The following is a 26,735-nucleotide window of genomic DNA, read 5'->3' as shown; positions in this document are numbered from 1 at the left end:
CAATCTCTTCCTGTCACTACTTTTACTTATGGTTGACTCTGCTACCCAACAACTTAATAAAGTTATTCTTGATTTCATCATCACATGAAATTATTTTATTTCTTTACACAGTAGTTGTATAATATTCATTCCCTTCTGAATCATGTGTTTTTCAATTAGATCCTTCACTGTGGCTCCCTTTCCTTGCAATTTATTTTGAGGGTTTTGGTGAAGAATTTCAACTCATAATGGTGACACAAGTTATTACAGTGAAGTGTTGACACTGAAAGCATGGATAAAGGAAAATTCTACTGCTGTATGATAAAATGTAATGTTTACTGTGGCTTTACATGCTTTCAAGAATACGATTAAAGAAACAGAGGATAAAAATCATCAGTTGATTACACATTGGAAAAGTCATTTGTCAACACGAAAATCACAATAAACCCCTGCCAACAAGTATTAGAATAGCATAGGAGAAATGCCTAGAGAATTCAAGCGATTTGAAGAGAAAGGAGGGACATTTGTCAATAGGGGATTCTAGGAACATGTCTATATCAATCAAATAGGAGAAAGAAGTCACATCAATTATTTGAATGAAAAAATGTATTATACAAATGCATTAACTAGCAAGTTATGACTGTAAGACAAAAAGGCAAACACTAAGGTGTCATTGAGGTCACACTGCTGACAGAAGCTACCATCCCTGTGGTTGATGAAAGAAGAGAATAGGCTGAAATTATTAAAACTTAGAAATTTAGAGGCAGAGAACTGCTTCTTTTGGAGTGAAGAAGTGTGGCTGGGTGGCAATCATAGGAACTGCAAGCAGAAATCAACCAACAGGAAGCCACGTGGAAAGAGCAGATCCCTTCTTACTTCTCCGTCCTTGCAGCCTCCCTCTAGCACCTCCTACTGGCAAAGTCTAACACAGCAGCTGGCAAAAGAGAAAAGCGGATTGCAGAGTATCAGCTCCAGCGTCTTAAAGCTGAGTACAGAAGGGTGAGTTTGAATTATAGGGGTCAATTATTTAATACTGGTACAGCTCTGTAGAGGGACCTCATATAATGCTGACCCACTTCAAGCTCTCGTTTTCAGAATCTCATATCCATTCCACGATAAATGTGGATGTCCTGTAAATGACTTCCTGTTTGTCTTCTATGACCTGGGTAGTTCATCTTACATGAACTTATTTACTCTCTGAAGATTTGAAAGAGTTAAAAATAAATAATGCAACTTGTAGCCTTGGAAAAACAGAGTGGAAAGGTGAAGGACTGGAGACAATACACTGTTAAAGACTTAATTCTTCGTTGTTGCAGTTCCTTATAAGGTAAGTTAAAGCATTTTTCAGGGCTTTTTTTTTTCCAGGTGAAGCAATCGCCAATTGTTTTTAACTTTGTGCTTTATGTATTTTTCAGATTTTCTACACCAAAATACCACATGTTATTTTTACAATCAGAAAAAGACACATTTGTACAGAAAAGAAAAAACACAACTAAAAGATAAATGACAGTGGAAAATATTTGTAGTACATATAAAAGACAAACAGTATTTATAATAATATTTTAAGCCTATATATATCAAAAATTAAAAAGAGGACTATCTCAATATGAAAATGTGAAAAGACATAAATAGGCAAGTTACAGACACAAATGGTTAATCAAACAAAAAGGCTGACTTAGTCTCATGAGTAATCAAAGACATGAAAACTCAATCAAGAAGATACTAATTTTTATCCTTCTTTCATGTTTCACTAGGTCCACAAATTATGTAACTACATGAACAGTCCTGGGTGTTCTACTAATATGTGTGTATGTGTTTGTTTTCTGTGTAATCAAACAGATATTTGTGCAGCCTTAATCTTAGAAGCGATAGGTGAGGACGCTTTTCTTCACTTTTCTCTAATGGACGCTGTCTCTCTAACTACTCAGTCTTATAGCTAGGGAAAAATATGTGAAACACCTACTACAGTTCTTCACAAGCAAGTGGTGAACAAAAAGATTAGTTCCCAACTTTAAATTTTTTAGCCTCTTGTAAAGAAGGGAGTATGTATGTATATGTCGAGGCAACCACTGATGTAAAATGGATACCAAAAATAAGAGAAAAATTATGTATCTTCCAAGTTCCTAAGACTACAACAATAAGGTATACAAACAGTGATACAGAGCCAAAGAGACCAATGAATTACACTTTGAGTAAAAGGATATAAATATGATTATCACAATTAGACTATTCTATGACACAATGCCATATACTATAACAATAGAAGAGTAAATCATTCTTAGTCCAACATACATCATTTGCTCCACAATTGGAAGTAACGAAGATTATGAGATTAGCTAAGGAAATCTAATTTCCTTAAGATAAGCTAATTATCTCTTAGCTAAGGAAAGATAATTAATGTTAAATGAAATGTCAAATAAATTAGATGACAGTAAGGGATTTATTTATTCAGTATAAAGATGCTCAATTTATACATTTAGCCACTGAATTCCTTAGATTTTAAGAAAGTGTTAACTAGATTTTGAAGGGCAATTCTATACGGAAATAAGTAATATAGAATGTTGTTTCCCCCATCCCTTTATGTAAATAAATAACCAAACATTATTGTTTTACATTCTGTAAGAAAGTATGTGTATTATCTTTTAAGAAAAAGGCACTTATTTGTATTAACATAATACACCAAATTATTTTAAATATAGTGAATATATTTGTGGTAAATTGTAAAAATCACAACAAATTGTGTATTTATGTATAGCTTCAACCAGAAGTATATACATGGCATTAATAATGCAGTCTTATTAAGTTGAGACTCGTTAATGAACTGGTAAAAACGAAGATCAATATATATGGGTTCAAATTGCCATCTTTTTAAGTTTCATAAAATGGGAAAAGTACTAGATAATTAATAGTCTACAAGTAATTACTTTTTTTTCCCACCACTCGGTTAGTCTGAACTCTGGTTTTTCCTTCCTAAAGCTGCTTCTCTGACAGCCACCTGCAACTCTCTTCCTTTAGATGTGATAATCTGCCATCTAACTAATCTACACATACGTAAGACTAATGGTTTTGTTCCAGTTTTCATTCTGCATTCAGCCGCTATCCTATACTTTCATGATATATTTTGAGATAAGAATCTATCTTCATACCATTCCTCTTTTCACAGGTAAATTGACAAGATGAAAAGGACAAAATGGATCCGCACAGACAGGAAGCTCTCTTCTGAGATTAATTTGGTGGTAGCAAGTGTTTTGTTACTGTGTCCATCAAACAAATGTTTCCCTTTTCAGAAACCTCAAATCTGAATACCATTATCTTGAAATGTGTTTATCATAGATCTGAAGTATCATTTTCTATATCTAACATCAAACAGTTTTGCATTTTCTCAATTGGTCTGTCTTTAACCAATGTGAGGAAAGAAGCTTCTGGCAGTTCTGTTGAGATAAGAGCAGTCCAAGTTTTCTTTTACAGTCTGGTTAGAGTAGTTTTCATATAATTTCAAGTCCTTATTTTACTTTCAATTAAAGTATCTTATTCTAATTGTTTGCTATTTGGTCTGTCACTTACATTGTTGACTCATTTAGTTTTTTGCTTTCTTTCGGTCACAACAGCCTTGAAAAAGCAATGATTTATTAAAATAATAATCAAATTTAAAAAAATATATATATATACATCCAATCTGAATGTAATTAAATCCAAAAGCACGATTCCAGAATTACAAAATTATTTTAAAAGTTAGGCAATGAATGTTCATAAAATGATTTCTAAGCATACAGTAGAGTCAATATAGTCTACATTAGAAATGTGGTCCATTAGAAGACAACATCACAGGACTGATCAAAGTTAGTGTTCATGTCATTACACAGTCTTCTGTTTTGTTTTTCTCATGCCCTTTACATCCTGCTTAATATCCTTTGCTCTCAGGCTGGTCAACTATCCCAACTGTGGAATACCCTATACTCTGGATTTTTCTAGGCTACTTCATCTGATATTTATCCATCCTTATCACCAACATTCCACCAACTAACCTCAGTATACACTGGTTATATTTGCTCAATTTCCTGAGGGCTGTATGTTAGGTTCAATAATAGCAAATAAGTTAATACAATAATCCATACAGATGTGTTAATTAACTAGCACTATCACTTTTCATCATGACAACTTTTATGCCCCCTTTATGCCATAAAACTTGTTGAATGGTTGAAAGTGGGATCCTTCAAAATCTATCAACCTAATATACATGGTATGTGAATAAAAGCAAAAAGGTATATATGATATTATGTTTAAAGGAATTAGAAACTGACACAGTTGAGCATATAGATAAATTATAACTTTATGAAACAAGGGCATGAAATTCATGGTAACCCAAAGTGATGTGGATTTATAAGTCATCTGATAGATCTGAATATTTGAAAAATTTGTGATTGGACAAAAGGAGTATTTTTTTCTACTTTACAATATCCTTATTGCATAGACTTTTTCTACTATACATATATCTCCTCTCTTTCCAACTATGTGGCCTCACAAATTTGTTTTGATGTCTCGTTAGACCTCATAAAATAAATAAATCTCTGCTGATATTCACTCTGTAATCCAGAGTGGGCAATGGCATTATCTAATATGGGAGAAACTCCTTTATTTGCATATTTAAACCAACAACATGATGTTTCTGTCTTTGTGATTTTGGATGTAGATTCAAGCTGGGCCTTTACATCTTAAAAGCCTTTATTGCATCTCAATTTGAGCTGCAATCATACATTCCTTTTTTGTTATATTTCTTTTTAAGGTACTCCCAGTGCCCTCCAATGTGAATCTACATACATGACATAAGCTATACTTTAAATCAGACTATCTCAGAGTGCACTTTGAGTTTTTTGAAATTCCATCATGCTAATTTACATCAATGATTGAGTAAATCAGATGGTGAAGAACTACATTTGTGTCATAGAGAATGTATTGTCATAAAGTTCCTGCATTTTAGAAAAGGAAGCATAATACCGCCACTGGAGGAAAGAGGGAGTAACAATCTCACCATCAAATGGTATCATATAGGGCCCTTCCTTCTTTCCTCTAACCTAATTTGCAAGCTTGTTCAGTACACTTATGACTTACCCTTATTTCTTAAACTTAAAGTAATTGAATTTTGTCAGTAGCATTAAACCAGTATAATAATCTTTATATTCTAACATAATATGTAACCCCTTTACATTTAATATAAAATTGATATGTATATTTTCTCAAATATTGTCTTAAGATCTGTTCTCCATTTTTCCCTATCTTTCTGTTTTTTATTCTTTCTTTTTTTCTCTCATTTAAATCATATTTTTATTATTCAATTTTTCATTTTTCTATCTTGGTAGACATACATTTGTCCTACTTCTTTAAATGGTTAACAAGAGATTAAAACATCTACTTTTACTTTATCAAAATCGAATATAACTTGAATTTATTGCTATTTACTTTCCTCTTGATTTTATGGTTGTTCTAATGAATTTTAATTCAAAGTTATTTTAAACCCAAAATATGGTATTTTATTTTAACATGGTCAAAATTCATTTAAATTTATCCACATATTTATCCTCTCCATAGCTGTTCATTTCTTCCTGTGCCTCCAAGGTAGCATCTAGGAATATTTCTCTTTTGCCTGAAGGATACCTATTAGTTTTCCTTTAGTCTACTTTTGTTGGTAATACAGTCAATAACTTTTTTGTCTGAAAATATTTTTTTGCACTTTTATTTTTGAAAGAAATTTTTATTGGACAGAAAGTTGTAAATTGGCATTAATTTCTTTCATTGTTTTTTAAAGGAGTGCTATTTCACTTTAATTCTTGTTGTTTTGAAAGCAATCATTAATTTTTTTATCTGTATGTTTTAGAAATCTTATTTTTAAATTTGAATTTTAATAGTTACTGTGGGCACCTAGGAATGAATTTCTGTTTTCATTTTGTTTGGGGGTTGTAAATGTTTCTTGAATCCATAGTTTATTGTTTGTTTCCCACTTTGGATATTTATCAGTCATTATCTATTCAAATATTGCTTCTTCCCCTCTCTTCTCTCATCTACCTTAGGGACTTTAGATCTTCTAACTATACCTCTATTTTTCTTACTTTTTTTTTATTTTGTATGTCTTTGTCTTTCTATGATTCATTCTGTATCTTTTCTTCTGACATATATTTCAAATCATTAATTCTCTTTTAACCTGTTTAATCTGCTATTTAGCTATCCTTTAAGATCTTTATTTATTTATTGTATTTTAATTTTAAAATATCCATTTGTTAATTTTTACCATTTATAGTTTTTGTATCAAAATTTTAATCTTGTATTTGTCTCAAGTTTACAGTAAGCTCAGTTATTTTCCAATCTGTGACTCATAATGCCATCACCTGGGTATCCTGTAAACTTGTCCTTATTGTCTATTGCTTCTTGTTTTGTAATTATGTTATTTTATTTTCGTTTATGACTAATTAGTTTTTTGAGTTCTGGATTTACTATGATAAATGGCATATAAATTTTAGAGGCCTAAGGTTATGTTGTTTCACTCCCAAGACAGTTTACGTTTTCTTCTGTTCTTTAATGTGTCCACTTGGCCCCATGAAAAGTACTGCTTAGCCACTCAGCTTCTCAGAAATCTCTCCTGAGCAGTCAACGACAGAAGAGTGGCTTCAAATGCTAGCCTCACCTCTCTGATTTTTCTTGTCTTTTTAGGTAATCATTCTATTATTCTTTTTCTCCCCAATTGCATTTAAAAAAAAAATAACTGTTAGCTATCCAATTTCTTCCAATAGATAATTTTCGTATTTTGTCTAAGTTTTATAGTTTTTTTTCACTAGGAGAGTTCATCCAAATTACTTTTTAATGTCAGTGACACCTTGATTTACAAAAATGTATATATTTATGCATTTCATGATATTTTCAAAATTAGTATATGTAGTATGACCACAGAATTAAATAAACAACCAATTTATTGTTATTATAATTAAACCCTTGTGCATAACTGTAGGTGAATTGTAGTGGAGAGAGAAAATCAATATGAAAACACTAGGAAATTGAAAAATTAATAAGGGTATTAAATTCTCATTCTTGTTTTGTATTCTGTTTGTTTAGAGCTGATAATGAATTTACATATCCATCAAAACATATTAGAGCTATATTTGTGGCCTTAATGGTGCGGCTAAACCAAAGACTGAAACTGTCTAAAGAAACAGTCAGTATTTTGTTTTTTGAGAAACTTACTGAAAAAAAGAGGAATAAATACCTTATTTAAAATGTAACAATCTCTAAAATATAAAATCATAGATTAATTTAAAATCATTTTGATCTTAATTATAAACATCTAGTTAATCAATATTATTTATTTCGGATCTCACAAATTTAGAAGCAAGAAAAATAAAATTTTGACGCTTTAAAGGAAATGTAATGCTGATGAAATAAACTAACTGAAATATAAAATAAGTAAAATTAAATATGCCAGGGCTATTATTTGAGAAAATGGGTAAACTAATTGTAACGTCCTGTTTCCTTTAATGAATTGTAAATTATGCCTATAATTAATATTCACTTCTGAAACCCTAAAAGGATATTTTTATCTTTAGTATACCTAAATATTTGTGGCTCTGATTGTGAGATTTTGCTCATTGCAAAATTGTAGCAATTGCCAATTTGTGGGTATAAATAAATTGGAATCAGTCACAAAAAAATAGGATAATGAATGCTGACATAAAGATTGAGATGAGACTTACTAATCACATCACTTAGCAACAGCTAATGAGGAGGCCATCATTCCAATTTATCCCCCAAATTATATAATTCAGCTGAAGTATCATAAGCAAATTAGAAGCATTAATGATTGTCCAAAGAATAACACAGCAATGTAAAACCGCCCAATCCATCATAGAATTGTGGTTTGGTAAAAAAAAAAGTCACCCAAAAATTGTGAAATAACATCATATACTAGTTTGAGAGCTTAGAGGGAATCAAGAGTAATGTGAATTCAAAATTTTTTTTTTGGTCCTGTAATCATAAATCCCCATAGGTGTGACCATTTTTCCTGGTATATTTTTAAAAATTAGCTAGTATCTATAAGATTATCCTTCTTAAAATCAATGTAATTTAGTGGTTGTTGCTAATATCCTGTCAAAATTAGCAGCTCTTGAGGAAGTCTAAACATCATAAGGAAAAAAAATTATGCATTCTCTCCTCTCGCCTGTTACGTAAAGATCAAAAGCATTTGTTTATGTGTGTCTCAAAAGATACTAAAGGTCAAATAGTAAACCAAAGACACATTTAAAGAAAAGTTTTTCATCCATATCACTGACCAACATCAAGGATATATTTAGCCATTAAGTGTTAATGATGAATAAATTGGTATTGCAGCACATACTTAGCGTAAGCATAGAAATAATTTTTAAAAAGAACAATGGGAGTAAGTTTACATTTTCTTTTAATTATGTGATGGAATTCATATTTATACTTTTGAAAAATAAATAAGAAGTAGCAGTAAACAAATTAAGCTTTTATGCCCTTAGAATATTCAATGTAACTTTTGTGTTTCTATTTTAGCAATAACGATTGGCACACAGTGTAAGTGAATTTACATGTTGATTTACTTAAAATGAGACTAAAGTGCCATAAATCACACCTAACAGATATTAAATTATATTTTAATTTAAAATTTTGTATGGAATCAACATTCAAACTACGTGTATTGATAGAAATCGATCATTTTTGAAATTCTAACAAAAAAGTGAAAAACTAGTGTCAACTTATTGAACAATAGTTTTAGGTATTTTTTTAGCTTGTTTAGTGATATTATATTTACAGTGGAGAATAATTGTTTTTCAAAATACATATTGGGAGTTTAAACACGAGTCTCTTTAAATTTATACTATACAAGCTTTGAGCTTCGTAGAAAGAAAGTATTGACAATTCTGCAGCTGTTTTATAGAAAATAAATGTTATCTTTGTATTTAGTCACATTCTACATTTAAATTTTGGTACTCTTTAGCATATCATATTTTTAGAAAAAATCGATGGGCACATGTGCATTTTAAATTGCATTTTTCCAAGAATGTTTCTTTTATAGAAATGTGATTATGATCCAAAAATCTGATAGAAGAAATCAATATTGATAATAGACTGGACTTTAAAAATATTAATATGAAAATAGGAAGAGTGTGAGAAAGAAGAGCAGGTGGTGTATAATACAGCTAAGAATGTTAAAAGCGAGTCAGATTCAATAATGAGAAAAAGACAAATCAGAATTAATTACATTTCATAATTAACTGATATTCTTGTCAAAAAAATTGAAATTATGGTTGAAGACATACTTTACTTTCACTGAACACTACATGTTGCATGACTAAAAAGTGTCATTTTTCCCTAAGAGAAACAAATAATAGAAACAAAAATGTCTCTTCATATATATCATATATGATATATGCATCATATAAAGTGTCTGTGTGCCTGTTTATATATAAATGAAGATCTAGACATAAAGACTACATATTCTTTATATAGAATATGCATATGATATGAGAGAATACGTGTGTGAGAGAGAGAGTTAACAATTATTATCTCAATATACTAAACTAGAGAGAAGAGAAAGCTAATGTTTAAAACCCACTTCATAAAAGTACTTTACCCTATTTACATAAGTTCTGCAAATTTCACTGGCAAGTTCTTCCCTGAAACACTATACTGAATCGGGCCACTATAGAATTCTGAGTAAAGTTCAGTAGCTTTTATTTTCCTGAATCAAAATCCATTAATTTCCTTTTCACTCTGTGGGTTCTGCTGACCTTTATAATAATGTGAAAAGTATACCAATAATGAAGGGTAAAGATAAAATGAGGTTCTAACCTAGAAAGAAATCCAACCAAATTTTTTCTCAAGTGAAAGCAAAGCACAGGATTTAGGTGCCAATTAAATGATTTTAAGTGGGAGTATAACTCATCAATGACAACACTTTTTGTACCAAGTGTTTTTATCATTTTGTCATTACTTTAATTAAATTCAAATGAATCTTTAATTAAATTCAAATGAAGCAAAAATTTATCTGTATATTACTCATTTATTTACCTATAAAATTCACGTTAACATATATTATCATAATAATCATATAAAAGTTATTATTAGCAACCTTATATAGGTGAGAAAACTAAGAACCAAAAGATCTATATCATGTTCTAATGATTTCATCACAACATGACAATCAGTCCTTGTGTCAATATCCTTTGATTCCTACCTAATCATTCTTCCCAAGGACAGTGATTCCTAAGCTTTCAGTTTTATTGTCACATTTTGTGTTTTATTGTGATTTATCAGTCTGAATATAACTCATTGATCTGAAATTAATTTATATGCAAATTGAAAGGATTGAATTGAGTGAATTTAAAGATCCTAACTTACTGGTAATAGGCTAACACTTGAAAAGCTACTTCGATTAGGCCTATTCGTACATTACGTCTTTTAAAAATATCAATTACAATGTTAAGTATTTTATTCTTTTCCAAAGGATGAAGTAGAGCTTATGAGAATAGAAGTAATTTGCCTGAATTCACACAAACAGCAAGTACTGGAAAGAGTCAAAGCCGTGTGTATTTGACCTCCAAGTCCTCATTTTTTCAACTAAACCATAGTATGTAGTGGCTAAAAAATTATAGCAGTGTAATTCCATCAGACTTCTGGCAAAATTTCCTTTTATTCAAAGGAAGTTAAATGAAAAAATTTAACACTTAATGGTCACTTTCAATCTTGGATCTGAATAATGAAAATCACTGGTGCTTGCTTGTACTTGAACCATTCAGAAACCATTGTTTGCAAATAAATGCTTCTTTAAGGTGGAAACTATTTAAAAAAATCTTTAAAGAAAACCTACATACAGCTACTAATCACACAAGTGCAGATCACTATACTTTCTCAAAAATAAAAATTTCTTTAATTTTTCTAACCTTAAAGAAAAGCCTAATATGTCAATCATGGTTTATGGGATTCAATGTTATAGATGAATTAGTATTTCAAATTTATCCTTCAACATGTTATCCATTGGTTTGAGGAAACAGATTTTCACTACACACGCAGCAACTGATCAGTGATGAAAATTAACATTTAAAAAATAACTTCAAATTCTACTCTACAGTTTAGTCACTTTTAGAATAACTTGAATTATTTTCATAAAGGAATGTGAGTTTGGCTATAACTAGATTTCACCTTTTTACCAAATGACTGAGTCCTTTCAAATGTGTTAGCTTCATGGCACTCTGCTTTGTTATCATGTGGGATGAACTACTATAGGACTTACTGCTTAGAATCAAAGTAAACTACATTTGGACTTATAAGTTGTACCAGCAACATTGTGCTGCTTATCTTGAAGTTATTTTGGATCAGGGAGATGTTAAAACGTGCCTTGAGCCCATGGTGAGGCTAATTTTTCCACTCTTGATTCTTTTATCTCAGAGGTACTTGCCTAAGTTTTACTGTAGAAGTTCTTGAAAATACATTTTGCAAATTTAATTTGGGCCATCTCAAAATTTATTAATTTTTTTTGTTGTTTTATTATTATTATTTTTAGTAAGCTGACCAAACAGGTCCTCATGTGTGGGAGCATACACTCTTAAGCTGTTTCTTGAGTTCAGATTTTGGGATGTACTAATTACTAACTATGTAACCCAGGCAACTTAAATGGTCTCCTTATGCTTGTGTATATATATTTTTTTCATTTGTAAAATTAGTATAATGATAGAGCAGATCTCCAAGAATTGTTGAGGTGATTAAATTGGATTCTATATGTAAATTACTCATTCCCATGGCTGGCTAAAATATGATGTTCATAATAATGGGTGGAATTATTATTATGCAAATTATATAACTTGAGAAATGCTTAATATAATTGACAGATCCGTCAAGGGTTTATTCAAGAATCATTTGTGTATGCATTTTTATGAGTCAGACAATAGTGTTAAGCCAATGAGATTGAAGTCAGACAAGATTCAATATCTAGCTTTTAATAAATTACACTTGTATAGTTAGATAGTAACTGAAAAATTAGAAAAAGTTTGATAATATTTTGACTGTGTTAAGTTTAAAGACCCATGTGAAGAAATTTGAATATTTTCTTTGGAAAAATGTCTATTCAGGTCCTTTGCGAATTTTTTGATTGAATTATTTGGTTTTTGCTATTGAATTGTGTGAGTTCTTCACATATTTGGGATATTAACTTCTTATAGATATATGATTTGCACATATTTTCTCCCATTCCTTAGGTTGCCTTTTCATTTTGTAGATTGTTTCTTTTGCTGTGTCTAAGCTTTTTAGTTTGATGTAGTTCCACTTGGTTTTTTATTCTGTTGCTTGTGCTTTAGGTGTCATATCCAAAAAATTATTGCCAAGACCTATGTCAAGAAGCTTTTCTCCTATGTTTTTTTCTAGGAGTTTTATGGTTTCAAGTCTTAGAGATATTTCCCCCATATTCATTGCAGCATTGTTTACAATAGCCGAGACATGGAAACAACCTAAGTGTACATAGGCAGATGAATAGATAAAGCAAACGTGGTATATGTATACAATGAAATACTATTCAGCCATAAAAAAGAAAGAAATTCTGTCATTTGCAACAATATGGGTGGACTGCGAAGGCATTATGCTAAGTGAAATAGACAGAGAGAGACAAACACTGTACGATCTCACTTATATGTGGAATCTTAACAAACCAACTCATAGAAAAAGAGATCAGATTTGTAGTTGCCAGAGCTAGGGAGGTGGGGAAAGGGGGAATTGGGTGAGGCTAGCCAAAAGGCAAAAACTTCCAGTTATAAGATAAATAAGTATTGGGGATGTAAAGTACAACATGATGATGATAGTTAACACTGCTGTATGGTACATTTGAAAGTTGCTAAGAGAATGGATCCTAAAAGTTCTCATCACAAGAAAAAAAAATTTTTTATAACTATTGGACGTGATAGATGTTAACTAAACTTATTGTGGTAATCATTTCACAACATATGTATGCCAAGTCATTATGCTGTACATCTTAAACTCATACAGTGTCGTATGTCAATTACATCGCAATAAAACTGGAAGAAAAAATAAAACTAATGGCAGTAACCAAAGTAAAAAGTAAAGTACAATAAGAACACATAACAAAGTAACTAAGCTCCAACTTGGATAGAAGATTTTAGAGAAGTTCGTTACTCCCAACAGGAAATAACCATTGAGCTGAATCTTGAAGAAAGTGTCAGAGTTAGGCAAATAGTAGGTGAAGGGCAAAAAACATGCTGACTATAATCAAGAGCCTCCTCAAAGACCATAAGCAAGTGACAAAGTTATGATGTAATCATTGGGCAATATGAAGCAGTTCAGTATTTGTGTGTCTAATCAGGCATTGATTAATAAGGAATTTTGGGATTGATTGCATCTGGAGATTGAAACTTATACCAATAACTTAAAGAATATTTTAGGGAAAAGTGACATGATCAGAATTGTCTTATAGAAATATTTCTGATCTCACTGTGAATAACAGCTTGGAATGGGAGAAAGCTAGAGAAGATGACCATTAAGATACTTAGAATTATGGAAGGGAAATATGGATAGGCTGAACCTATAAAATAGTTGATGGATTGTTAGGAGATGAATAGTAATAATAGATCTACTGTGGGCCTTTAGTTAGTAACAATATTCAGTTCTCTAATTTTACAGATAAGTAGACTGATGTCAGGGACATTCAGTGATTTCACCAAAGTTATATAACTAATTAATGACTAAGATTGCATGATTGCAAACAAATCTTCTAATATTAGTTTTAATGTTAAATGGCCTAATTTATCCAAAACTTCAACACAGTAGAAATGTGATACAGCTTCTGAATTTTAAAGGATGAACTGGAGGCTCTGAATTCTCAGGGGAGATAAGGAAAATCAGAGTTCTAGTCTCCGTGGCATTCAATGAGATCAATTGAAAAGAATTCTGTCAACTTGCATCCTGGAATTCAGACAGATTTTCTTAGCTTTCTAATGAGGAATGTCAGAGAGACTCACAAAGGAGTCTTGTAAGAGGGGCTGCCCTGTAATGAGTGTGTGGACCTTGGAGAACTTCCTGATTCTGATGAACCCGGAAGACTGGAGAGAGACTAAACGTGTGTACTGAATTGTTCCTGGTTCATATATTTGAAAGAAAACTGCTTCTCCTTGGCTTGTGTCCAGTGAGGCCTGTGGAAATAGAGGTGGCTAAGGTCAGAGTTTGCAAAGTTAATCTGACAAACTCACAAGAGTGAAAATGATGTACTATTATCTCTCCTTTGCTTGTTAACCATTGCCCCCAAAAGTCTAACAGTCTGATTTGTTTAAATAACAGACAATGGTATTTATTTTCAATATTTGCCATTATCAATGAAAATTAAATAATGACACTGCAGAATTCAAATCGAAAACATTAGTTCAGAAAAAAAGGAAGTTTTTATTAACTATAGGAAAAATTTAACCATCAATTGAGTAAGGCGGCCTTAGTTCTTCAGTAATTATTAGAAGGAAATCATTAAATAAAGAAAATGCTGTTATCACTGTTAGGAAAACAATCAGATGGGGAGCCCCAAACTTCCCCCCCTTTTGAGTCTCTTGAGTCTACAGTACCATTCACGTCTCGACTCCCATTATGAAACAACTGAACCTCAGCAGAAGAGAACCGTCTTTTGATTCTGACTCAAATCTGTGTTGCTGCAGTTTGCTAGCATAAAAAGGTATACTTTTTTTTTCTTGTGAAAAAGTGTCAGATGTTCCAAAGGACCGAGAAAGGAAAAGCTGATCATAGAGATTAAGCTAGGTTGCTGCATGGGAAGGGGTGGGAGATGGTGAACTGTGTTCAGGAGAAGAGAGAATTTCCATGTGGCATTTTCTTCTTCTAAAAGTTCAAGTCTTTTTTCTCTTGTAAAGTACTAAAGAACTTGCAAGTTCATTATGGAATTTCACTTTCCATTCCTATGGATGAATATTGTTTTTGTTGTTACTCTCCCTTCATATAGGGCACATATGAAAGTAATCCCGGTAGGAGAAAAAATAGACTTCTTAGGTAACAGGCATTTGGAGTTTAAGTACAAGCTGTATACAAAAGGTGTCTGAAAATCAAGTTTCCGTCATCTGGACATCTGGACAGTTGTGATTCCTCTAGCTGGGAAAGTGAAGTCTTCAATCCTGTGAAAATTCAGGTGTAGTCTCTTGCTAAGGAGAAGGAATAAAGTTTTGATTCCTTGGCAACCCAGAATATGCTAGTATCATTTTTGCAAAATCCTGCTTGTCACACCACAAAGTCATAACTTCTGATCTTCCTACAAGATCGCATCTATGAGGAGTTGTTACCTTCCCAACAGAAGAAATATACATATATATGTATATACATATATACGAGCCTCTTCCTAGCAGTTGAAGGCCTTAAGAGCAACATTGACTCTTACCTGGTTTCCCAGCTGGCTGACCCTCCCTACAGATTATGGATTTGATAGCTCCCACAATTATGTGAGACATTTCCTTAAAATGTCTGTCTGTCTATCTATCTATCTATCTATCTATCTATCTATCTATCTATCTGTCTGTCTATATTCTATTTCTGTTTCTCTGGAGAATCCTGATTAAAACACCATGTTTTACACACTGCATCTCAAATAAATTAGATTCTTGATTCTTTTTCAACAGCTTCAATATAATAATACCTCATTAAAATAATGCCTAAAATCCCTGGCATAGATTAAGAAGGACAAAGATAGATTATTCTTACTGGAACAATTGTGGACTATTGTTGATATATATAATGGTCTGTGTTGAATCTATGCTTAGATACATGGGAGAAGCTATGGCCATGGGAACTCTTACCCATACTGGAAGCTGACACTCTGAGAGAAGTCTAGTGTTGCAGTTAATCTGAACTAGAACTGTTGCAGTCAGAATAGGCTAAATTGTGCTGTCATAACAAACAATTCCAAAATGTTGGTGATTTTTAAAAACATGTTCATGACTTTTTATACAAAGTCCACTGTGGATTCAAAGATATTCCATGTGATGACTCAACACTGGACCTTCTTATTAAAATGCTTCTTTACCATTGGTGACACAAAGGAAGAAAGTCAGCGAAGAGTTGGGCACTGGCGACTATATGCTTCCACTTGGAAGAGACACATATCATTTCAGCATATGTTTTGTTTTCCAAAGCAAGCCATATTATCATGCTTAACCTCAAGTGGCTGGAGGTGGTTTAATCTCATGTGCCCGGAAATAGATTGGAAATGGATATTAGTGAATGTGGACAGTGGTAATATTTGGACAAAGTAAGCAAAACAAAAGAAAATATTTTTGATTGTTCAAGTCTTCCAAAAACTAAAAAAAATGAGAGAGGGCAAAAGCCTCTATATGTTCCTTCTTCTATATCTCATGTCTCCAGAATAGTAAACCATGTCAAGACTCTCTTAAATGTATTGTATCCAGAGATCTTTGCAAATTGTTTAACTTCTCGATCTTCAAATCTTAGGTTAGTCAGTACCTACTGATTCTGGAAACTGTTTTTGATGCTTCTTTGGGATTAGGTGCCCCTTCTACATGAACTGTAGCACATTGTACACATAGTAATCACCTACTACTAGTGTCATGTAATGGTTAAATGCAGGGCTCTGGAGACAGACTACGTAGTTTGGAATCCTGGCTCTGACCTTTCTATATGACAAGGGCAAATTTCCTCATTAGTAAAGTATAGTGTTCCGGTAAGATCAAGTGAATTAATACATGTAAGTTCCTTAAGAGTATTAAATATTCAATGAATACTGGCTATTATGTTTATCATGTTTCTTTTCAGAACAAAGGCAAGGATGCCCTATCCTTACATCAGTAGCACAGAATACAGTTACTGACACATAAAGCACTCATAATACATTTTTATTGAATAAATATACAAAAGAATGAAGATACAACGTCCTTATAAAGAACTTACATTTAGCCAACTTTCTGGTCCTAAACAGTATCACTGTGAGTTAGGAAAAAGTGAGCTTTTGTTTGATAGTTCTCCTTTTTTGGATTAGTTGCTTCCTGCTCAAGTCTCAGGAAACTACTTGAAAAACTCAATCACATTTAGATGTGAATGACATTAAATATTTGACTTGTTTTACCTTTATCAGGACGCACAATGGGCTTTAAATTTTTATTTTTTAAATCATGCTCTATTGTTATAGATATAAAGTCTTCTGGCTCTCTTCGATAGGAAAGAAATCAAACGTAAGTCATTAAAAGTAGCTTCGCTCTTAAAGACAGTATTGATGATCCACTTGGATGCATTTAAAGCAGACGCTCACATGAGAACAGGAGATGTGTTTCACTATTAATGAAAAGTGCATGTAATTTTTAACTTTGGATGTCTACAAGAGAAGATGTTAAGCTTGGAAGGAACAATTAAGGGAAGGGAGAGTATGGTGGTTACGGCTCCAAGTTATGTACTCAGCAAGACTCAGTTTTCTTAGCTGCTTATGACCAAGGATAAGGCTCTCTATGGAGACCTAGGGAAGAGATGCTTTAAACGATCACCGTCACCACCTATAGCAATAGATTATGTGAATCAGCACTCAACAGTTTGCAGTTTACCAAGACAGCTACCATTCAGTGATGAATGTTTTGCTACTCCATTACTGCAGAAGACACTACGAATCAATCCCCATGGTATCTATACGAATCTAGAACTGAAGGCCTCAAGCAACTAAAATCAGAGATTAACTGAGACCATTACTGCACCAAGAATGCGGAAGAGGAGAGTAGACACAATAGCTACATCCCAAAATATCCAGCTTAAACCAAAGTAATGAATATTAGAAATGAAGGTATTAGGAAGATGAGAGTAGAAAAGAAAAAATGAAAGGGAATAAGTTTTTGTGGAGCCAGAAAATATTTCCTACACAGCTAAAATAGTTATGTGTATCACAACATACACACAAACCTGATTCTATTGAAAAATATAGTAAAACAATAATAAAACTAAATTGCTGGACCTCTTTAAATTTTACTATTCTTCTCATAAAATACTGTATAATATACTCTAAATTCAACTGAATATATTTTTGTACATTTTTAACCTATGTTCTTATGTGATATGTAATAATCATAAAGACAGCTCTGAAATATTTTTGTCAAGTAATCAAAAACTTGCAATGATTTTAGGTTATTGAACAGTCCTACAGTAATGGTGAGTGGTTATCACTTTAATGTGCTATTACATCAATAGCTGTTATGAAAAAGTAAACGTGATATATCTTGACATTGGCCTAAATAAATAGTGCTGGGTTTATTTTGTATGTTATAAGTCAATTAACTGCCATATAATACAGTCTTTCTTAAACTTGTTTTAGTTTAAAAATAAATGTTTCACTTATAAATTAGGAATAGTATTTTCTACTAATAGAAAACAAATGATACACATCACCACTCTTTATCTCTGAAAAACAAAACAAACAATGACACTGGATTAATTCATTCATTGTGGTTATAGAATTCATACTTTCCCTTAATCATGATATAGGAAATAATCATTTTGCTATCTTATTATACTACTTTTATGTGGAAAAGATTGGGTCATTATCTTGTATACGATTTTCTGTGGGCAAACTCCAATTCCAGTGAGTTTCCAGCTGCTAGGATAATGATGTTCTGACATCTTGCTCAATAGGAGTGCAGCTCCCACTAATAAACAAATATCACCTACATACAAGAAAAACACTGTGTTAAATGGAAAATACAACAAGCTTGGATTAACATCATTTATTTTCACATCCTTATTTCCTGTTTAAAAATGAATATTACCTAATTATTCCTAACTAATTACTTCTATCTGAAAACTTTTTGTTTAAGTTAAGAAGTTGAATAGTGCACATAATAGCTCTTTTGTCCCTGTGATAAGCCAACATTTATGCTGCTGAATTAGGTTTGGAGGACTTGGTGCCTGGTTCTTGTCCCATTACAAACCATGAATGTGGCCTTGGACAAGATATCATTTGCTTCTGTGAGGATTTCATAAATAGTATATATAAATAGATGGTAGACAAAGACAATGGAGTATGATAAGAGTGTAAAATATTATGGTTACTATTAATTTAAATTCTCCCATTGAGTAAACTTGATCACCTCTTCAACGAAGCATTTTCTGACTTCCTAAGGAAGAGCTAATTACTCTCCCTCTGTGCTTTAAAAATAATTTATCCTGTATTATAATTAAGCCACCCATCACACACACACACTGTTGGACTGTTCTCAAGGGTTGGGACTGTACCCCTACCACACTATCTGGAAAAGAATATAAGGAGGGGAGAGAAAGGGAGAAAAGAGGAATGGATGTTAGCTAAGGGCTGATCTTCCTCACAAAAAAAAATAAAATAAAATAAAAGAAAGAAAGAAGATGAGGAAACAAAGGAGCACAAGTATGTATTTATAGCTTTTGTTATATTAACCTTCCTGTTTATCATTTCTGGTTCTCTTCATTTGTTTCTGTGAATTCAAATCACCATCTCAAGTCAATTCTTTAGCCCAATATAGCTTTGCTCCCACCCACCTCTTTTGTGCTATTATTGGCAAATATATATCTATATGTCATAGGCCCAATAATATATTATATACATATTGCTTTATATGACTGCTTTTTAAATCAGTTGAGAGAAGAAAAGAGGAGAAATATATATTTCACTGTCTTTTATAATTACGTAATTACTTTTACCAATGCTGTTTGTTTTGTATGTGGATTCAAATTACTATCTGTAGTCACTTACTACCAGTCTTAAGAAATTTCTTTAATATTTCTTATAGTTAGGTGAGCTAGCAGCAAATTCACTCAATTTTTGTTTATCTAGGACTTTCTTTCAGCTTCAATTTTGAAAGGTAGCTATGCTAAATTTGTATTTTAGTTTGATAGTTTTTTATTTTATCACTTCAAATATATTTTCCCACTGCCCTCTGACCCCCAATGTTGCCGCTGAGAAGTTGACTATTAATATTATTGAGATTCTCTTATAATGATAGTAGTTTCTTCTTGCTACTATCAAGATTTCTCCTTCTCTTTGGTTTTTGGCATTTGTACTGTAATGTGTCTTCTTGTGTATCTCTTTGTCTTTATCCTATTTGAAGTTCACTGAGCTTGCTGGATGTGCAAATTAATGTTTTTCATTAAACTTGGTATGTTTTCTTAGATGTTTTCTTTTTTTTTTGCTCCTTTTACTCTGTCCTCTCCTTCTGGTACTCTCATGTATACATTGGTGCATTTAATGCTTCTCCTATCACTCTGAAACTCTGTTCATTTTTCTTTCATTCTTTCGTCTCACTGTTCTTCAGATTATATAATCTCTGTTAATCTGTCTTCAAGTTTGCTAGTTCTTTCTTTTTTCCTCTGAGGAAGATTAGCCCTGAGCTAATATCTAGTGCCAATCTTTCCTCTACATTTTTTATGTGTTGGTTGCTGCCACAGCATGGCTGATGAGTGGTATAGGTCCATGCATGAGATCTGAACTCATGAACCCAGGCTGCCCATAACATCAGAAACAAAACAAAGAAGTCCATTCTTGACCCCTCTATTCAACATTGCATGGGAGATTCTAGATAGGACAATTAGAAAAGGAATATTAATAAAAACATCCAAGAGCCAGCCGTGATGTTCTAGTGTTTAAAGTTCAGCGCCATCACCGTTTTGGTGGCCCAGGTTCGCTTCCCGGTCGTGGAACCACACCACCCATCTGTCAGTTGCCAGACTGTGGCAGCAGCTCACATGGAAGAACAAGAAGGACTTACAACTAGGATATATAGCCATGCACTGGGGCTTTGGGAGGAAAAATAAAAGAGGCAGATTGGCAACAGATGTTAGCTCAGAGTTAATCTTTCCCTGCAAAAAAATTTCAAAAAACACAATAAAATAAAAGCATCCAAATAGTAAAGGAAGAAGTAAAATTATCTGTACTCATAGGTGGCATAATTTTGTATACAAAATATCCTAAGGAATCCACTGAAAAATTTATAACTCATAAATGACAAGTTAGCAGGATATAACATTCTTTCAGATTTTCTACATAGATGATCATGTTATCTGGCAAGAAAGACAGATTTATGTCTTCCTTTCTAATTTGTATATTTTTTATTTTCTTTTCTTGTCTCATTGCATTAGCAAGGACTGCTGGTACGATGTTGAAAGGAGTGGTGAGAGGGGAAATCTTAAACCTTGTACCTGAACTTAGTGGAAAAGCTTCATTTCTTACCATTAAGCGTGAAGTTAGCTGTAGGTATTTTGTAAATAGTCTTTATCAAGTTGACAAAGTTTCCCTTTTTTCCCAACGTACTGGGAGTTTTTATCATGAATGGGTGTTCAAATGCTTTTTCTGCATAATATGATTATGTGGTTTTTCTTTTTTATGCTGTTGATGTGATAGATTATATTAATTGATTTTTGAATTTTCAGCCAGCCTTACATACTCGGGATAAAACCCATTTGGCTGTGGTGTATAATTTTTTATCCCTTTTTTGGATTCAATTTGCCAATATTTTTTTGAGGATTTTTGCATTTATGTTCATGGGAGATATTAGTCTGTAGTTTCCTTGTAAAGTCTTTACCTGGTTTTGGTATTAGGGTAAAACTGGCCTCATAGAATGAGTTAGTAAGTATTCCCTCTGCTTCTATTCTCTGAAGGAGATTATAGAGAACCGGATACAATTTCTTCCTTAAATGTTTGGTAGACTTCACCAATGAACCCATCTGGGCTGGTGCTTTCTGTTTTGGAAGGTTATTAATTATAGATTCAATTTCTTTCATAGATATAGGCCTGCTCAGATGATCTATTTCTTCCTGAGTTATGGCAGATTGTGTCAAAGAATTGATCCATTTCATCTAGATTATCAAATTTGTGGGCATAGAGTTGTTTATAGTATTCTTTTATTGTCCTTTTAATTTCCACAGAATCTATAGTGATATCTCTTTCGTGTCTGATATTTGTAATTTGTGTTCTCTCTCATTTTTTCTTAGCCTGGCTAGAGCCTTATCAATTTTATTCATCTTTTCAAAGAATTGGCTTTTGGTTTTGTTGATTTTCTATATGGATTTTTTGTTTTCAATTTCATTGATTTCTTTTTTTTTTTAATTAATTTATTTATTTTTAATTTTTTGTTTATTGCGGTAACATTGGTTTATAACATTGTAAAAATTTCAGGTGTACATCATTATACTTCTATTTCTGCTCTAATTCCTATTATTTCTTTTTTTCTGCTCACTTTGGATTTAATTTGTACTTGCATTTTTTAAATGATGAACAGAGATCAGAAATGGCAAGAGTCAAAAAGTGGTGGAAGAGAGTAAAAGTATTTTTAGGTTGTTAATTTAGTTAACCCAACCATGAAAAATTACAAACACAAAATTCATATTAATCTAAAATGTCAAATCTGACTTGACATTGAAAGATAATTTGAGAACAAATTAAGAAAATCATGGCTGGGATAAATGTTTTGAGTTCCTTTTAATACTCTGGATACCTCATCCTTCAAGTAGCACATGAATTTTTTTTTTCTGATGATTTTCAATGTTGTTTTGGATCCCAGGCATGGACCTACACCACTCGTCAGCCATGTTGAGGTGGCAACCCACATACAAGATAGAGGAAGACTGGCACAGATGTTAGCTCAAGGCTAATCTTCCTCAAGCAAAAAAAAAAAAGAGGAAGATTTTCAACAGATGTTAGCTTAGAGCAAATCTTCCTCACTGAAAAAAAAAAAATTATTTTTATAGCCCACCTGCCCCAGGAGACATTTGTGATCTTTCTTTAAGAATCACTGACATCAGGAGTTTGTTCTTGGTTGTATTGTACCTCTATACTCACCTAGATATAAAGGACCATATTTCAAAAATATGTTTATGTATAAAATATATGTATAAGATGTTATGCAAATGAATGGGACCACTATCTTAAAATCAGTTATTATCTTAAATCATAATAATATGAATTTTTTGTGTGTGAGTGTGTCAGGAAGATTAGCCCTGAGCTAACACCCATTGCCAATCCTGCTCTTTTTGCTGAGGAAGATTGGCCCTGGGCTAACATCCATACCCATCTTCCTCTACTGTATATGGGACACCACCACAGCATGGCTTGACAAGCTGTGCATTGGTCTCCACCCAGGATCCAAACCTGCGAACCCCGGTTGAACCCTGGGCTGCCGAAGCAGCGTGCACGAAATTAACTGCTACACCGCCGGGCCAGCCCCATGAATTTTTAATAGGATATCATTTATATACTATCGTGTACATCATCCTAGTTTATATGTGTCTATTGTTAAGGATTGTAATCTCTCCCTTCTTGCCCTATTTTAAACCTTCATTTTATCTTGCACAGTATATATGACATTTGAATCCTAGCTACTATGTAAGCTTTACTTCATTCTCATTAAGAAATAAAAACTTTTAGTTCCTATATCCAACCAGATGATGTTTTCCTTGTATAAATATGCCATCATTTTGTAGTTTTTCTAACACCATCTGTGTTATTCTGATGTGTAATATTTTTCATGTATTTACCTTTCTTACAAGAATTTAAGTATACTGAAGACAGGAAAACATGCCAGATAAAAAATACCTCCATATTCCAGAGGATGTTGTTTTATATATAGCAGGTCCTAAATATATATTTGATTAATGAAGTTATAAAAAACAACCCCTCAGGAACACGTATCTTTATCACTATTTTTCCTATAATCACATTTTCACAGCTAAAATTTGCTACCATTTAGAATTTTGGCCCTTTAAATAGAATTACTAATGAAATCCCTATGTATGTGAACATCAGTCTAACTTGGAAATAAATTGATGTACCAGAACTCTTAGCCCAGTGCTGAAAACAATAGTTTTGGCTTTTAATTAGTTGAGTTGATTTTATCAGTCTGGGAAATTGGATGAGTTTTTTAAATTTAAGACTCATTTTGTACTTTTTAAATTATTTTAATTATTGCAAAGTGTCCAGGTGCAATATGGTAGTCATTTATAAATAAATAAATAAAATTAAATAAAATACAAGATCATTATCATTATGTGTAATGTACTAATTACACAGAGCTCTATTCAGGCCAGATTTGATTACTGTGATTCTTCATTGCTATTTCTCTAGATTTAAAAGCCAAGCATTATTACAACCAATTTCTTTTAATTTTATGACGGACTCCTTTTATTTTACCCTTTCTCATTGCTGCATGGGAAGAAGTAAAATTGTACTGTGCATAAAACTACATTTTTCTCCTAGTTTGAGAAAATTAGGAGGTGTCCTTCTTTATCTTTGAATTTAAAATGTATAATTCACAGTGTTTACGTGAAAAGAGAATGCCTGGTATTCTGGTATTGGATATTGGATGCTAAAAGGCAGCTTGTGTGGAGGAAGTATTACTTTGTATATGCAGTCCTTTTAACTGTAAAGTATGGAATGATGAGAACATCAAAAATTTAAAAGGAGAAAAAATGCTAGAGTTTTAAAGATAAAGGTAACTAACTAGGTGGAATATCAGAGCCCAGAGTAAACAATCCATTTGGATTAAAATGGCATTGTACTGCTCTGTGTTGGGTGACCCAACATGGATTAGTAGTGGAAACTAGTTAAGCTCAGGGCGGACTTAACACTGAGCTTATGTAAACTTTATATGATAGTCTGAAAATTGTTTTCACCTTAAAAAAATAAGATAAAAACAATTGCTGTCCATTTTTACCTACTATGTGATAGTTTTTACATTAGTTAATTTATATGTACTATCATCTAAATCTCACAACAACTTTCTGGGTTGATATCAGTATTCCAGTTAGAGAAAAGGAAGCAGAAACATACATAGGTTTATAGCAGTTTTCCAAGGTAACGTTGAACATGCCAGAGCTTGAGTTTCAGCCACAACTTCCTGACTGCAAAGCCTAGTTTCTTTCTACGAAGCCATACAGACAGAAGGAAAGAAAGATTGTGAGCTGAAAGGTAGAATACAGAATGAGTTCTGTTTTAAGGTTGTCTGGCTGGAATCAGTGAGAAAAGAAATAGAGATGGGTCATAGAATTTTAGGGTACAAGATTAATGAGTTACCCTCAATTTTTAAAGCACATCCGTTTCTAAGTCCTGTAATTGTCTTTGTATGATACTAGAAACAAAATATACCTCACCATTTGATAAGATAGAAAACGTGATGGTCCAAATATGTTTAGAACCTTTTCAAGGACACACAGTAATAGTCCAGACAACTATCAAATTAATTTTCCTTGAAGCCAAATAGAGAGATTTCATCCACAGGAAATAATTTAATACTATCATTGAAAAGCATAGATAATTTTGAAAGGCAAATATTTCAATAATTTTTTTTGTTGTTTTCAATTTCATTCAGATATTTAGTCAGCAGCCCAATTATCCCTACTGTGTATATAGTACAACTTTAACTTGCCTTAAGAGACAATGCCCTTTTAAAATTTTTATTTTTAAACCTTATACAAAGGGGTGATTTGCATTTAAAACATTAAACTCTTTAAAATCTTTCCTTCTCAATGTGTGGTTAGTGTTGATCTTACCTTGACAAATGAAAATGTGAGCGGGAAATTAACCACTATTCTTAAGTGTAGAAGTTGTTCTTTTGTGGAAGGCAAGGAAAACGAGTGTTTGTTAGCAATTGCTAACTGCAAATATGTATATTTATCTCTATGTTGCTGTAGATTCTTTTGGTGAGAAGGTCAAAAATAGATGAGTCAAAACCTTCAACTTTTGACAACAGACGTTGAACCCTTGGTATGGACTGCTTCTGAAACCTCTTGCACCAAAACCTCCCACTGGAGTAGCCTTTCACCAGGAAACCAGGGCAGTCAGGCTACAGTCCACAGTGAGGCCTGCCAGAACACCCACTGCCACCAGTTTTAGGTGCTTAGCATTATTATTGAAGGTACTTTCTTGGGAATTGGCCTCAAGGGGAGTGAGGACAGTATGGGAACCTCTTTAGCATCACTTTGAACTTCCTGGAACTATTGACTAACGTGCTTCAATAAAGGGATTTATTTTATTTACCCAAAGTTGTAGAAAACTTTCATTGTGCTTAAACTTTGCTGGTAATAGAGCTTAAGAATAACGTATCCGGTAAACTCATTCAATGATATTTATGGAGTACCTGCTGTGTGTTGGTTGCTGGAGATAATAGTCCTCAAAAGGTTAGATGAAGTTTTTCTCCTGATAGAGCTTACGGTCTAGTTTTGGAGACATAAACAAGCTACACAAGCATAGATGCATGATCGCGCATTCTGAAGTGGATGTGCAGGAAACGTGTGAAGAAAAAGGACAGCATTCTATGAGAAAGAACAGCAGGAGCTAGTTTTAAACAGCGATCTAATAAGATCAGATTACCATTTCTGCAAGACTGTTCTGGCTGCTGAATGAAGAAGATGCAGAGCATCAAGAATGACAGTGGAGAACCGATGATAAAGCTAATATCATTAAATCTAATTAAAACTGTGTCTTCAGAGTTACATACGCATCCTTAATTATTTATTGTTGATATATATACAACTCATGACTTCACAACAAATATCTTTTAAAATTTATCCTTTTCAATTAACAGCATTCGGCAAATATTTATTAAGCACCCACAACTTATCAGGCACTGTGCTCAATGTTGAAGATCAATGATGATAAAATGAAAGAACACATTGTCTTCATATATTTCTCAGTCTCATGGTGAAACCAGACAAACAATACCAATAAAATGTGATGAAAATTGTTATTA

This window comes from Ceratotherium simum, chromosome 12 (genome assembly GCF_057802395.1).
Source record: "Ceratotherium simum simum isolate JZ-2026a chromosome 12, ASM5780239v1, whole genome shotgun sequence".
NCBI classification, from domain to species: domain Eukaryota; kingdom Metazoa; phylum Chordata; class Mammalia; order Perissodactyla; family Rhinocerotidae; genus Ceratotherium; species Ceratotherium simum.
This window is presented reverse-complemented; position numbering follows the sequence as displayed.